The 13,779-nt window shown below is 44.2% G+C and overlaps 1 protein-coding gene and 1 pseudogene across 1 annotated transcript in view; both read right to left on the reverse strand.

Annotated features, from left to right (window-relative positions):
- The window catches only part of ASIC2 (acid-sensing (proton-gated) ion channel 2), a 349,916-nt gene that overhangs the window by 291,507 nt on the left and 44,630 nt on the right, over positions 1-13,779 (reverse strand). The window lies entirely within an intron of this gene.
- Positions 10,036-10,564, reverse strand: LOC102824508 (annotated as a pseudogene).

Raw genomic sequence — 13,779 nt, forward strand, 5'->3', positions numbered from 1 at the left:
CTTTGGGTGGTTGATGATGCATGGAGGGGATTGGAACCATGGCAATGAGATTATATACGATGGAATGAATGTAAAACTAAAGTTCTCCCATGTAAACTATCATATAATTCACAATAAAACATTAAAAAAAAACAACCCAAAAACCCTATGGAGTACAGTTGTACTCTAATACATGTCAGAATCTACTTGACAACAACTGTTTCTTGTTATTTTTAATAATTATTATTACATAAGGAGTTCCTAAGTGATGCAAACAGTTAATGTGCTCAGCTGCTAACCCAAAGGTTAGAGGTTCAAGTCTACCCAAAGTTCCTTAGAAAATAAGTTCTGGTAATCTACTTCCAAAAGAGCCACTGCCATTGAAAAGCCTATGGAGCATATGCTCTGATACACGTGGCATCCCCAAGAGTTGGAGTTGATACGACGACTTTTTTTTGAAATGATATTAATATGTTGTTGCTGTCATTACATCAGTTCTGACTCATTGCAACCCTGTATAGGGTTTCCAAGGCTTTAAATCATCATGGGAGCAGAAGGCCTCATCTTTCTCCCGTGGAGTGGCTGGCGAGCTCAAATTGTGGTTCTTGTGATTCACAGTCCAGAGCTTATCATATGGAACCACCGTGTTCATATAATATGTTGTTGTTGTTATGTACCGTGGAGTTGGTTCCGACTCATAGCAAACCTGTTCAGGGTTTCCGAGGTTGTAAATCGTTACAGGAGCAGAAAGCCTCATCTTTCTCCCACAGAACAGCTGGTAGTTTCGAACTGCTGACCTTGCGGTTCGCAGCCCGATTTGTAACCACTACACTACCAGAGCTCCTTATTAATACAGATCAGACTATTTTCCTTACAACACTATATAACAAGAATCCCATGCACTGTAAAACCTCCCGATCAGCTCTTATATCCTGACTGCCTCATCATTCATCTGCTCTGAACACAGTTTCACAGGGCAGAGGCTGGCACACATGGCCCCTGTCTTTGAGAAGCCCACAGGCTAAGGGAAGAGATGAGAAAAAGATCAATCAAATGCAGGTAGAGCTACTATGAAGATAGGGACAGGTACCTGGGGAGTCTGGAAGAGACTGCTTCTACCCTACATGGGTTGAAATTTCAGCTCATCTTTGGGTTAAACATCTGCCATTCTACAGTAAGCCAACAGGACATCTTCATTCATTCAACACTGTCTGTTGAACTCCAGTTGTACCTGAGGTACAGTGAATTACATAACATGGTTCTTCTAGCCATAGTTTTTGTGATCCTCACACACTGATTGGATGAGATTATGCAAATAAGGTGTGTGTGGTCCACCCAGGGGATTGGGCAGCTTGCAAATAAAATGCATGGAACCTGTGACCATCAAGGCCAGGTGTTCACTTGGCTAGGCTATGATTTTCAGTATTTTGGTAGTTATGTAATGATGACATTTTCTTCTCTTTTGTCATCTGATGTAATTATCCTCCATTTTATGAAATGTCATAAATTCTAACCTCTATGTCTGTGGTTATGGTCCCACTGGGAGTGAGTGGTTCTTTACATTAATGAGTCAGGATTAGAGTGATGTACAAGGAGGCTTCAAAACGTTCCTGGGGAAATTCTATTATCTTTTATTTTCATTTTCCATGCATTTTTTGAAGCACCCTCATATCTTGCGTCACCACATTTACTAGAGGATGTGACTCAAGCCACCATCCTTAACCTATTCACCACACTTCACACCCTTGTTCAAGTCATACCCTTTACCACCTTGCTCAAGTAAGGGGAGTTTCTTGAGGTGTTGTTAAGTGCTGTTGAGTCAGTTCTGACTCATAGCCACCCGGTTTAGGGTTTCTGAGGAGCAACTAGTGGGTTTGAACTGCTGACCTTGTGGTTCTCAGTCCAGTGCTGATCCACAGTGCCACACCAGTATCCTGCATCTAATATATATACAAGCAAAATAACTTTACCAGATTATATATTCATATATAACATTGTTGTTGTTGTTAAGTGCCGTCGAGTCGGTTCCGACTCATAGCGACCCTGTACAGGGTTTCCAAGGGTGTAAATCCTTACGGGAGTAGAAAGCCTCATCTTTCTCCCGCGGAGCGGCTGGTAGTTTCAAACTGCTGACCTTAAGGTTCGCAGCCCAATTCGTAACCACTACGCTACCAGAGCTCCTTATGAATATATATATTCATATATATAATCTGGTAAAATTATTTTGCTTCCTCTGGACCCTACATTTGGTGTGTTATCATCTGACTTCCGTTTCCTGGAACTTGAGCCAGCAGCCCATCATCTGACCTGATTCACCACTTTCCAAAGGCTTGTGTGCCTGTATCCTATTGTCTGATCCACCAATCTGGGTTTGTCAGCCCCTGCTGCCACATGAGTTGAAAGAAGCCTCCAAACCCACAGATTTAGGATTTGCCCAAGTCCACAACCCCATGAGCCATGTCCATGACATTTCCTGAATTCTGTGAGACATTGCAGCAAATTACAGAACCCAAAACTGGGAAGCCAAAGACTGATGGGAGGAGGAGTGGGTAATGCTAAAGGGAATGGAATGGTATAGTAGTTTGGAAAAGTTAGACATTTGGGACCTCTTTAACCACTTCCTCATAGGAACCAGCTTTGTCTGATCCTTCAGAAACAAATGATTCATTTGGTGTCCCAGGCACTGTGCCGGCTGCTCTGTATAAAGAGTAACATGGAGTGGGCCAAGGAATCTGGCTGCCACAATGGTTAAGTGCTGCTTGGCTGCTTATCCTGGCAGTCAACTTCCAAAAAGATTATAGCCTAGAAAACCCTATGGGGTAGCTGTACTCTGTCATAGTCCACGAGTTAGGATTGATTGGACAGCACCTAACAACATACAACAGCAACACTAAGCCCAAGCTTCCCTGAAGCTACTGACAACATGGGCTACCAATGTGCCAACAGGCAGTGAAGGAGGCTCAGAAATGAGAAAGTGGTAGGGAGGGCTGTGCCTTAGACAACCAGGGAAGCTTCCTGGAGGAGGCAACAGTTGAGCTGAGAGCCACAGAGTGAGAAGGAGCCCACAGCCTGATGAACAGTGGCGGGAGAATGGGTGTATGACCAAGGCGCACAGGGCCTGATGGGCTTGAGAACCTGGGAGAAGAGCCAGGTGGAGGAAGTGTGGAAGGTGAGTGGGCATGTGGGGCGAGATGAAGTGGGCAGTGAGGAAGGCACGGAACATGCAGGGCTCCACACGGAGGCCAGGATGGTGCACTGAAGGAGAAAGCAGGGCGGGAATAAATGAATCTGAGTTACCTTTTCTAACAGCACTCAATGTGCCACATGGAAAAAACAATGGAGGGGAACCCTGTGAATGTGGGGAGGTCAGTGTAGTAGGTTAAGTAGTGTCCCTCCAACCTTGTGTTCACTCATAACCTCACATTGTAGCATTATTTGGAAGTCAGGGCTTTGCAGATGCAGTTAAGGTAAAGATGAGTTCATGTTCGGTTTCGGGTGAGCCCCAAATCTAATTAGAGACACTCTGGATGTGTCTGGTTCCTAGAAGGGGCACATAGACTCACAGAGAAGAAGGACATGTGATGATGGAGCCTGAGATGGGAGTGATGCAGCCATAAGACAAGGAACGCCTGGACCACCAGAAGCTGGAAAAGGCAAAGACAGATGCTTCCCTAGTTTTCAGCAGGAGAATGGCCCAGCTGCCATTCTAGAACTGTGAGAGTATCCATTCCTGCTGCTTTTTGGCACAGTTGGTGGTGCTTTGTTACAGCAACCGCAGGAAACTAAGACAGCTAGCTAGGGGCTGGTCATCACATCCGGGTGCAAGGTGATGATCCCTAGGACTAGATGGTAGTGAAACTGGAGAGAGGCGGCTAGGCAGATCGAGACATGTGCTGACCGACTTGTCTGATGGATCAGACAGGGGTAGTGGAGGAACAGGGAGAGGGAGGACTATAGGATGACTCCCAGGCGTCTGGCTGGAGATACTGGGCAGATGGTGGTTACATTTAATGAGAAGGGGAATTAGGGAGTGGAGCAGAATACATTGGGCTTGTCCTCTTCCTTGAGGACTTAGTGAAATGATGTGTCAAGAACACCTACCATATAGTAAAAAACAAAACAAAACAAAATGAAATTCAAGCACAATGTTGCTAAAACAATTCTAATTCATGGGTTGCCCTGTGTGGCGGAGTAGGTCTGTTGTCAGCAGTGTTTTCAATGACAGTGATCTTTATGGAAGCAGATCATCAGGCCTTTCTCCCATGGTGCCAATGGTGGATTTTAACCACCAACCTTTCAGTTAGAAGTCAAGCACAAACTGTTTGCATCATCCAGGGACCTTTAACATTCAGTAGGCACTCAATACACACTGACCCCTTCTTCTCCATCCAGAATTTAAATGAGCTTCAACACAGTGGGGCAATTTTACTGAAACCCAGGCAGGCTTGGCAGAGAGACCAGTGTGCCAAATCGTTTGGTCCACTGATACATTTATTTCATTGCTTTAAGCATATATAGGTCGAATATTTGTTGAATGAATGAATACATCCATGATGTATGAAAACAAACGTTTTCATATTTACATTAATTCTTAGACAATGGGGAGAAAGCCTTCAAAAGCGGCAGTAAGCACAAGGAATCCCCTCCATGCTTCAGGGATCACAGGGTGGTGCAAACAATCTGCACAAATCCACCAAGAGGAGCTGTGGAAGAAAGGTCTGGTGATCTGATTCCATAAACGTTACAGCCAAGAGGAGATGAGCAAAAAATATAATCAAGACCAAGGAAGACACTGGGAGGAAAACATGAGTTAAAGGCAATAACAATACATATATAGGCATGTTTTACGGGCGGGGGAAGGTAAATGGAACTACATCCACATGTATATTTAAGTTTGACAGAAGATATTCTTACATGTGTATTTACATATGCTGCAAATATGCCCATGAATATAGCAGAGCATACAAGGGACAAAGTTATGAAAACTTCTTGGTGGTAGTGTGATAGCTGTGTGTCACTGAGTTGATTCCAATTCAAAGTAACCCTGCATAGGGTTTCTGGGGCTGTAAATCTTTACGGAAGTAGAAAACTTCATCTTTCTCCACAGAGTGGCTGGTGGATTCTAACTCTGACCTGTGGTTAGCAACCCAACAGTAACACACTATGCCACTGGAGCGCCATTGTAAATTTCTTAGCCATAACCAAGCACCTTGAAGGAATGAAGGTTCTTGGTTGTAAGGGCTCAGGACCACAATAAACTGCAGTCAAGAAAACTCTATACTGGGACCACCATGAGTTGGAGGTAACTTGATGGCAACAGCTTTGGGCGGGGTTTCCATCCTCCACACGTGGACCCAAGTGAAGTTAGCTGGTAAAGTTACTGGTAAAAAGAATTACTGAAAAGAACTAGCATTGATTGCTTTACTGTTTACAAAGTAAACATCAATTCATTTGATATCTACAACCCCATGGAGGTGAGGCCATGACCTCAGTTTTGTTGTTGTTATGTACCATGGAGTCAGTTCCAACTCATAGCGACTCTGTACAGGTTTTCCGAGGCTGTAAATCTTTACAGGAGCAGAAAGCCTCATCTTTCTCCTGCGAAACAGCTGGTAGTTTCGAACTGCTGACTTTTCGGTTCACAGCCCGATTCGTAACCATTACGCTACCAGAGCTCCTTGACCTCAGTTTTAGGGATAGGGAAAGTCAGGTCACGAAAGCATTAGGGGCTTGCTGAAGCTCACATTGTGACTAAGTGACAGAATGCAGCCGTTTGGATTTTCAGGAGCACTGGGCTGCAAACCACAAGGTCGGCAGTTCAAACCCACCAGCTGCTACTCGGAAACCCTATACAGGTTCGCTATGCGTCTGAACCAACTCGACGACACTTAACAACAACAATAACAACAAAAGAACATCAGGCCCCAAGAAACATGGCCTGAGTCCAAAATACAAAAAGGACAGGGCAGCAATGATATGAACAAATGCCTATTTAAACATCTACAAAATGTAATGTCATGTCAGCCTCATTAATTGTTCCATAGAGCATTTATTAAAATATCATTATATTTGCAAATAATGTGCAGGCTAGCGTCTGCTCACTCTGCAAAAAGCCTACACTACAAAGGATGGTTGAGAAGAAACCACAGTCAATTGTGAGTGGGTTAGCCAACGTATCAAATAACCGCAAGGGTAGCATCAAAGAGCCCTTTCAGAGTGTTTTACAGCAAAAAGTTAGATCTTATGTTGCATGGTGGTGGTGGTGGTTATGTGCCGTGGAGTCAGAACTGACTCAGTGACCCTGTACAAGGTTTCTGAGGCTGTAAATCTTTACGGGAGCAGAAAGTCTCATCTTTCTCCCGCAGAACAGCTGGTAGTTTCGAACTGCTGACCTTAAGGTTAGCAGCCCGATTCGTAAATGTTCATTTTAGTATTTTTGCTACAAAATGGGGTGAAGTGCAGCCCTCAAATATAAAAGTTGAGGGTCTTAGGTCTTCAAATGGATGCTAACCCCTGAATCTCTTTTCTAGGTATAGTTGGTTTTCATGAAAATCTGTGAAACAGATGAACATCTGAAATGGTCTCTCGGACTTTGAATCCACCAGCATTTTTTGAGAAGCAGTTTTTAGGGTACAGAGATGAAACACAAAGAGGACAGGGTGGTGTCTAAAAACCAAGGAGGGAGCCCATGCCCACCTGCGTCACTGACAGCCGAAGGGGGCTGGGTGTGGGGGGTGGCACAGTAAGGAAATAAGCCAGCAGAAGGAACTGTCTGGGTTCCCTGAGGCAGGTGGAGTGTACTAAGCCAAGAACAGCTTCCTGAATGGGTGAGTCTTACACTTAGGAACAAAGGCAGCTAGCTTTTGGTTTCATAGATCATGGATGTATTCGTTCATTAAACAAGTTGTGGTTTGTCAAGCTGCCCCTGACTCACAACAACTGATTCTGTACCATTTCCATCCCCACGATCAGTTGCAGACTGGACCATTGTGACCCATGGGGGTTTCATGAGCTGAATTTTGGAAGTAGCTCATTAGGTTTTTCTTCCTAGTCTGTCCTCATCTGAAAGCTCCGCTGAAAGCTGTTCAGCCTGATAACAACATACAAGCCTCTACTGGCTGAGCAAGAGCTGCACTGGCCAGAATTGAACCCAGGTCTCCTGCATGGAAGGGAGGAATTCTACCATCGAGTCACTACTGGACCATAAGAAATATTTACTGAGCATCTATTCTGGGTCAGGCACCAAGTTAGGCACCTGGAATATATCACTGGACAAAAGAGACAAAAATCCCCACCCTGTCAGGTAACAGCATGCCAACGACTCACAGTAAAGGTTACTTCTAGACTCCCAACCATTCTCCGAGCGGAGCAGCGAACCGAATCCTGAGTCTTGGCTTCCAGTCCTACCGCATTGTGCACACTGGCTGCACACCTTAGTCTCCTGGGGTTGCCATAACAAAAGACTACAAAGTATTTAAAGAATGATCACGTCTGCTCCATATGTCCATCTACATGGCTCGATTCCAGACTCCAAAGAACAGAAATTCATTTTCTCACAGTTCTGAAAACTGAAAGTCCAAATCAGGATCTCAGCTCTGCCAATTCCTCCTGTGGGCTCCTCTTCTGGTTTCAGCGGACTGCTGGCAGTCCACGATGTTGCTCTGCTAACCACAGATGTATCTGCCTCTCCTGTTCACACGGTACCTTCTTCTGCATTCTGTGTCTGCACCCCCTACAGGTGCCTGGGTAGTACATGCAGTTTGGGCTTAGCTGCTAACCTAAAGATTGTCAGGTCAAATTCACCTAGCAGCCCTGTGGAAGAAAGTCCTGGCAGTCTGATTCTATAAAGATTAACAACCAAGAAAGCCCTCTGGATAGTTCTCCTCGATAACACATGACGTCAGCATGAGTTGGAACCAATTCAACAGCAATGGATTTGGTTTCTGGTTTATCTACTCTCCTTTCTAAGACACCTCTCAGGTTAAAGATTCCCTGACTCCAGGAAACCTCGTTAGCATAACAAAAGAAAACCTTAATTTCCAAACAGGATCCTTGTCACCAGTGCAGGTGTTGTTAAGTACTGTCAAGTGGGTTCCCACTAATAGCGACCTTGTACATGTTTTTTGAGAAGTGGCTGGTGACCTTGAACTGCTGACCTCTCAGTTCACACCGACCTTGCAGTCCAGCGCATTACCCTGCAGTATATATATATTTGCTGTTGTTGTCGTGTGTCATTCAGTCAGTTCCAACTGATAGTGACCCTGTATAGGGTTTCCAAAGAGCGGCTGGTGAGTTTGAACTACCAACCTTGCAGTTCAAGCAGACCTTGAAGTCGAGTGCTTATCCTATGGTGCCACACCAGGACTGTTCCATGGGAGAAGGATGAGGCTTTCTACTCCCGTACAGATTTACAGCCTTGGAAACCCTGTACAGGGTCACTATGAGTCGGAACCAACTCCACGGCACACAGCAACAACCATGTATATATACATATATAAGGAGCTCTGTTCCATGGGAGAAGGATGAGGCTTTCTACTCCCGTACAGATTTACAGCCTTGGAAACCCTGTACAGGGTCACTATGAGTCGGAACCGACACCACGGCACATAACCACCACCACCATGTATATATACATATATAAGGAGCTCTGTTTTATATATATATATATCTCAGTGCATTGGCTCTGTAGGATAAGTACTGGACTGCAAATCATAAGGAAGGCCAGCAGTTTTAAGTCCACCAGCTGCTCTGCAGGAGAAAGATGAGGTTTCCTGCTCCCACAAAGACTAACAGCCTTGGAAACCCTGGACAGCTATGAGTCAGAACTGACTCAATGACACTTAACAACATATACATACATACATACATATATACATGTATATATGTGTGTATATATATATACATACATGCATGTATATATGTGTGTATAGATATATAATATTGAAGGACATATTTCAATCCATAACATAGTATATCCTCGGGCAAGTCAACACACCTCTTTAAGCTTATTTTGTAGTTGTAAGATGAGGGGTTTGTTTGAACTACATTAATCAGTTCCACATTTCTGTTTTATAGCGGAAGCTCATTTTTATTGGAAAGAGAAAGCGGTACATGGCATCCCAATGTCTAAAACAAATGAAAGAAGCCCCAGTTAATGTGGAGAAGGCAGGTTTCCGTCCAGCCGGACTCTGCTTCCCTATTCCCCACAAGGCACCTCCATGGAATGTTACTGCTCTGAGGAACAGACTTTGAAAAATTCTGACTAAAGGGGAAAATTGATCATGCCTCTGAGCTTAAAGCCATATGTAATTAGACTTAGATGAATTGGTGCTGATGAATATGTATTTCAAATGGTTCTGTGTAAAAATGTCTTTGTAGATATGCTTTATTTCCATTTTTAACCTGCAGATAGCAGGCCAAATGCTTCATGTTGCATGCCCACATGTACTTCCCTAATGTCAAATTTGATGCACAGATCTATTTTGAAAAAGAGGGTGGACTTAGTATTTGTAGTAAATTAAAAATGCTTTGACTATAAGAGCGAAAGAGAAAGACAGATTCTGGACTAAATACTTAAAAAGATCTCTCAGAAGCTCCTCCCTTACATCTGCCCCCCTGCAGCCTCAAAAACAATAACATCTTGCAATTCATGTCTACAGTTTCTTGAAGCAGATCCTGGTTAGCCAGAAGATTAGGTTAGGGCAGATTCTGTTGACCGATAGTCAGGGGAAGAAGGAGAGTAAAACCAGCTTGAATTGATGAAGTTCTTGGACCAATGCTGTGATAGTATCCTTGTTCCCATTTTACATGAGGGAAAACTGAGGCTAGCAGAGGGTTTGCTATAGTGAATGCATGGCAGATTCAGACTCCGAACTCAGAATCATATGTAAACACGGTGCTCTTCCCATGGTGTTTCTACAGGTAGTTATTTTTGTTGTGGCTAAGTGCCTTCCCCTCACAGTGACCACATATGACATAGTAGGATTGCCCCTTAGGATTGTCTTTCTTTTCTTTCCTTTTTTTAGCTTTTATTTGCATTTTTATTTTAAGATTAATTTATTCCCGAGCCATAAGTTTTTGTTTTTTCAGTTTCTTCTGAGATATCTTTTTCTTTGTGTTTCTCTTCTGGTTTAGGAACAATTCGTTGCTTTTCAGTGAGGATCGTCTCAGTGTGGCAGGGGACGCTCATGTGGGAGTTGATGCAACCATATGCATCTCAGGGGCTTTGTTGACCTGCCTGTGTGCCATGACCAGAGAATCCACATCTAAACCCTTCAGTTCAGTATTGCTCTCTGCATTTTTAAGCATGTACAGAAAAAATGCAGCCCTTTTGGAGCCACCAGCTCTGTGTCCAACCCCACTGTTTGACCTGGGCACACCTACTAATGCCACCATTGTAATGTCGGAATGGTACACAAACCTTCTGCAAAGCAACATCTTTAGATACTTAGTAGCTTTGTCAGACATGCATTCCCTCGATGGTCTGGGCAGTCTCATGAGTGTCCTTAAAATGGACCTGGAGATTTGAACCTCTTGATTTGCATGGTTTTGTGGGGTTTTCTGGGTCAAGTGAGAATGGGACCATTTTGTAAGATTACCTCAGACTTCTTATGGGAAGAACCCCTTACACTTTTCTTTGTAATCTTTACGGAAGCAGATCACCGGGTTTTCTTGCTTTGGGTTTGAACTGCCAAACTTTTGGTTAGCAGCCAAATGCATCACCAGCCTCCTTTGATTTGAATCAAGAATCCCTGAATTACATTAAAAGTAGTTCCTTTTACAGGTCTGTAAGTTCTTGGTGTGGCGCTGTGGGTTAATGCGCCAGACTGCAAAGCCGTTTGAACTGCAAGGTAGGTGGTTCAAGCTCACCAGCTGCTCCTTGGAAACCCTATACAGGGTTGCTATGGGTCGGAATCGACTCGATGGTACTTGACAACAACAAGTTCTTGGTTCAGCCTCAGATTTCCTATCGACGTTTATAACACTGATCTCACATGAATATCGTGAGGTGAGAAACCCAGGTATTATCATGCCCATTTGTCAGATAGGGAAACTGAGACTCAAAGCGATTAAGTAGGTTGCCTAGGGTGACACAGAGTGTAGGAAGAACTGGGGCTTTGCTATTCCCTTCTGAATTTCCTCTCCATCCGGAATGTGAAATCAACCATGGGCGGGCTTGCCCAGGGAGTTCATGCCCCACTCTTAAGCAGAACTCATTTTGTTTGCAAACTGCACCTAGTCCTTTCATCACTGAAGGCTTTTCATTTATTAGGTGTTCAATTTCCCTTCCGTTCATCATTTATTTGCTCCTGCTTTTCATTTTTTAAGAGGTGAAGGAAATGCAAATTAGCAAATAAATGTCATGCATAATACAGCCGGCCCTTCAACAAACAGCTTTTGTTAAGGTCTGCTCTGTTCTAGGACAAATTGGTCGACAAGGACCTGCTACACCTCGCTGGGTGTGTTGACAGAGATCAAGCCTGGAGACTAGATTTCCTGCTGATGGCCTGCCTGGAAGAACAATGGCAAAAGTCCGCTTTTGTTTGACCTACCATTCCCAAGATTGATAGGGTGGTTAAGGTCTTCAGTGCGGTTTCTTGAGCTGGGGTAGAGCGTGTTTGCTGAGCCCCAGGATGGCAATGATGTTCCAGCGCTACTCCAGCCCCTCTCTCAGGCCCTGGCTCCTGAACCACTTCACCCAGTGCCCCCTTTATATTTTATTCTCCTTCTGGGCTCCCCTAGCTGCTTCCCCCTTCTAGTATGCCTCCACCCATGATCTTTGACTGGTGATGTGTTCTCCTGCAGCATGAACTACTTTGACCTCTTAGATCTATCAAGGACTCTCCTATCCACCCAAACTCTATCGCTACTATAATGAGAAAACTAAGCCTATTACCACTGGTGGATCCTAACTCATGGCAATCAAGTGTGTCAAAGTCATAGAACTGGGCTCTACAGAGCTTTTATGGCTATGACCTTTCAGAATGGATTGCCATACCTTTCTTCCAAGGTGCCTCTGGGTGGGCTCGAATTACTGACCTTTTGATTAAATAGCTTAACCATTACACTATGTTGTTGTTAAATGCTGGTAAGTCAATTCCAACTATTGCGATCCTGCATAGGGTTTTCAAAGAGCAGCTGGTGGGTTTGAACCACCAACCTTGCAGTTAGCAGTCCATTCATTGCTCATCCTACAGTGTCCTAGCAAGACTCCCTGTTTCTATTAGATCTGGCTTGTTCTCCTGTGTAGAACCCACAAGCAACTGGATCCCTAAGGTTAAAATGTAAACACACATTTCTCTACTAAATTCCAATACAAACAATAGTCCCCATTTCTTGCATGCCAACACTGTGTTAAGTACCTTTGTTTTCTCATTCTCTTGTGTCTTTTAGTACTCAGAATCCTGTGAGACAGTTATTACAGTTTTCCCATTTTGTAGTTGCAGACTACAAACCTTGAGAAGTAACCCACTTCCCAAGATTATACAGTTCACAGTAAACAGCTGGGATTCCAAACCAGGTCCACCTGCTTTTAACAACATACAATTCCATCTCCCGGTCCATATAATTATCTCCTGGAACTCAAGGCCAAGCTGATGCTTTATTGACTATAGGTTTTAACTGGATTTTAGTCTTGTCCACATGCATGCGCATGCACACACACCATCCCCGCTGCATTGCTCAGATTTATAGGAACTAGACCAAAGTCAGCAATGAAAGATTACCATAAGGTGGGAATTATTAATGCCTCATGGAAAATGTTCTGCTTCCAGACAATTTGGTTGATGGATTTTCTTGCATTTCTCTTCTTTTTTCACTTACTACCACAGATGTTTTAAGGAGCTCTGGTAGCGTAGTGGTTACGAATCGGGCTGCGAACCTTAAGGTCAGCGGTTCGAAACTACCAGCCGCTTCGCGGGAGAAAGATGAGGCTTTCTACTCCCGTAAGGATTTACACCCTCGGAAACCCTTTACAGGGTCGCTATGGGTCGGAACCGACTCAACGGCACTTAACAACAACAACCACAGATGTTTACATGAAGAGACAAAGGTGTGTCTACTCCTGCAGCATTCACAGGGATTTGCTGGCAGATGTATTCCTCTTTGGATGACCCAGCCAACCAAGTATCTTGAAGACGAGGTGGAGTCAGAGAGGGGAGTGGGGGGGAGGAGCAAAGGTGACCATCTAGTCTCTGAGACAGTTTTTCATGAAAAGAAGCATTAAGTGGGGATCTCATTAAAAAGAGGAATTTTTAAGTAGGTCGCGTCTGCTTCTGGAGCCTTGGATTCCCGAGCTGTAAAATATAGAGGTGGGTCTGATTGCAAAGGACTCCCCAGCTCTATGATGCTGAGAGCATCAGACCCCCAGTCTTACCCATCTGTGTTCTCTAGTATTATGTGGGTTCCCAAGACTTTGCTTCCCCCAAATTTCTGTGTTGTGAGCTACAAGTCATGGAGGGCAACTGCAGAAGGAACCAAAGCTCTGACCTTCTTCCTGCCTTCTGATGCATGTCCAGCCTTGTCCCACACTGTCACCAGTGGGTGCATCCTAAAATGCACATGATCATGACATTTTCCCTTCCCTTCTGGGTGAACTCCTTCAGTAGGGCTTCTTTGCTTCAGGACAAAATCCAAATCCATTAATTTGGCCATTTGGCCAAAATCCTTGTCTGGCTTTCTCAGCCAAACCTATGTGCTGGTCTCATCAAATCTCAGGCAGGCTTGGGTTGCACCAGGCTTCTTTTTACCTACAGGCCTTTGCTCATACTGTTCCCTCTGCTGGGCAGAGCAATTTCCCCT

Source organism: Chrysochloris asiatica, unplaced genomic scaffold, assembly GCF_000296735.1.
Source record: "Chrysochloris asiatica unplaced genomic scaffold, ChrAsi1.0 scaffold00007, whole genome shotgun sequence".
NCBI lineage: Eukaryota > Metazoa > Chordata > Mammalia > Afrosoricida > Chrysochloridae > Chrysochloris > Chrysochloris asiatica.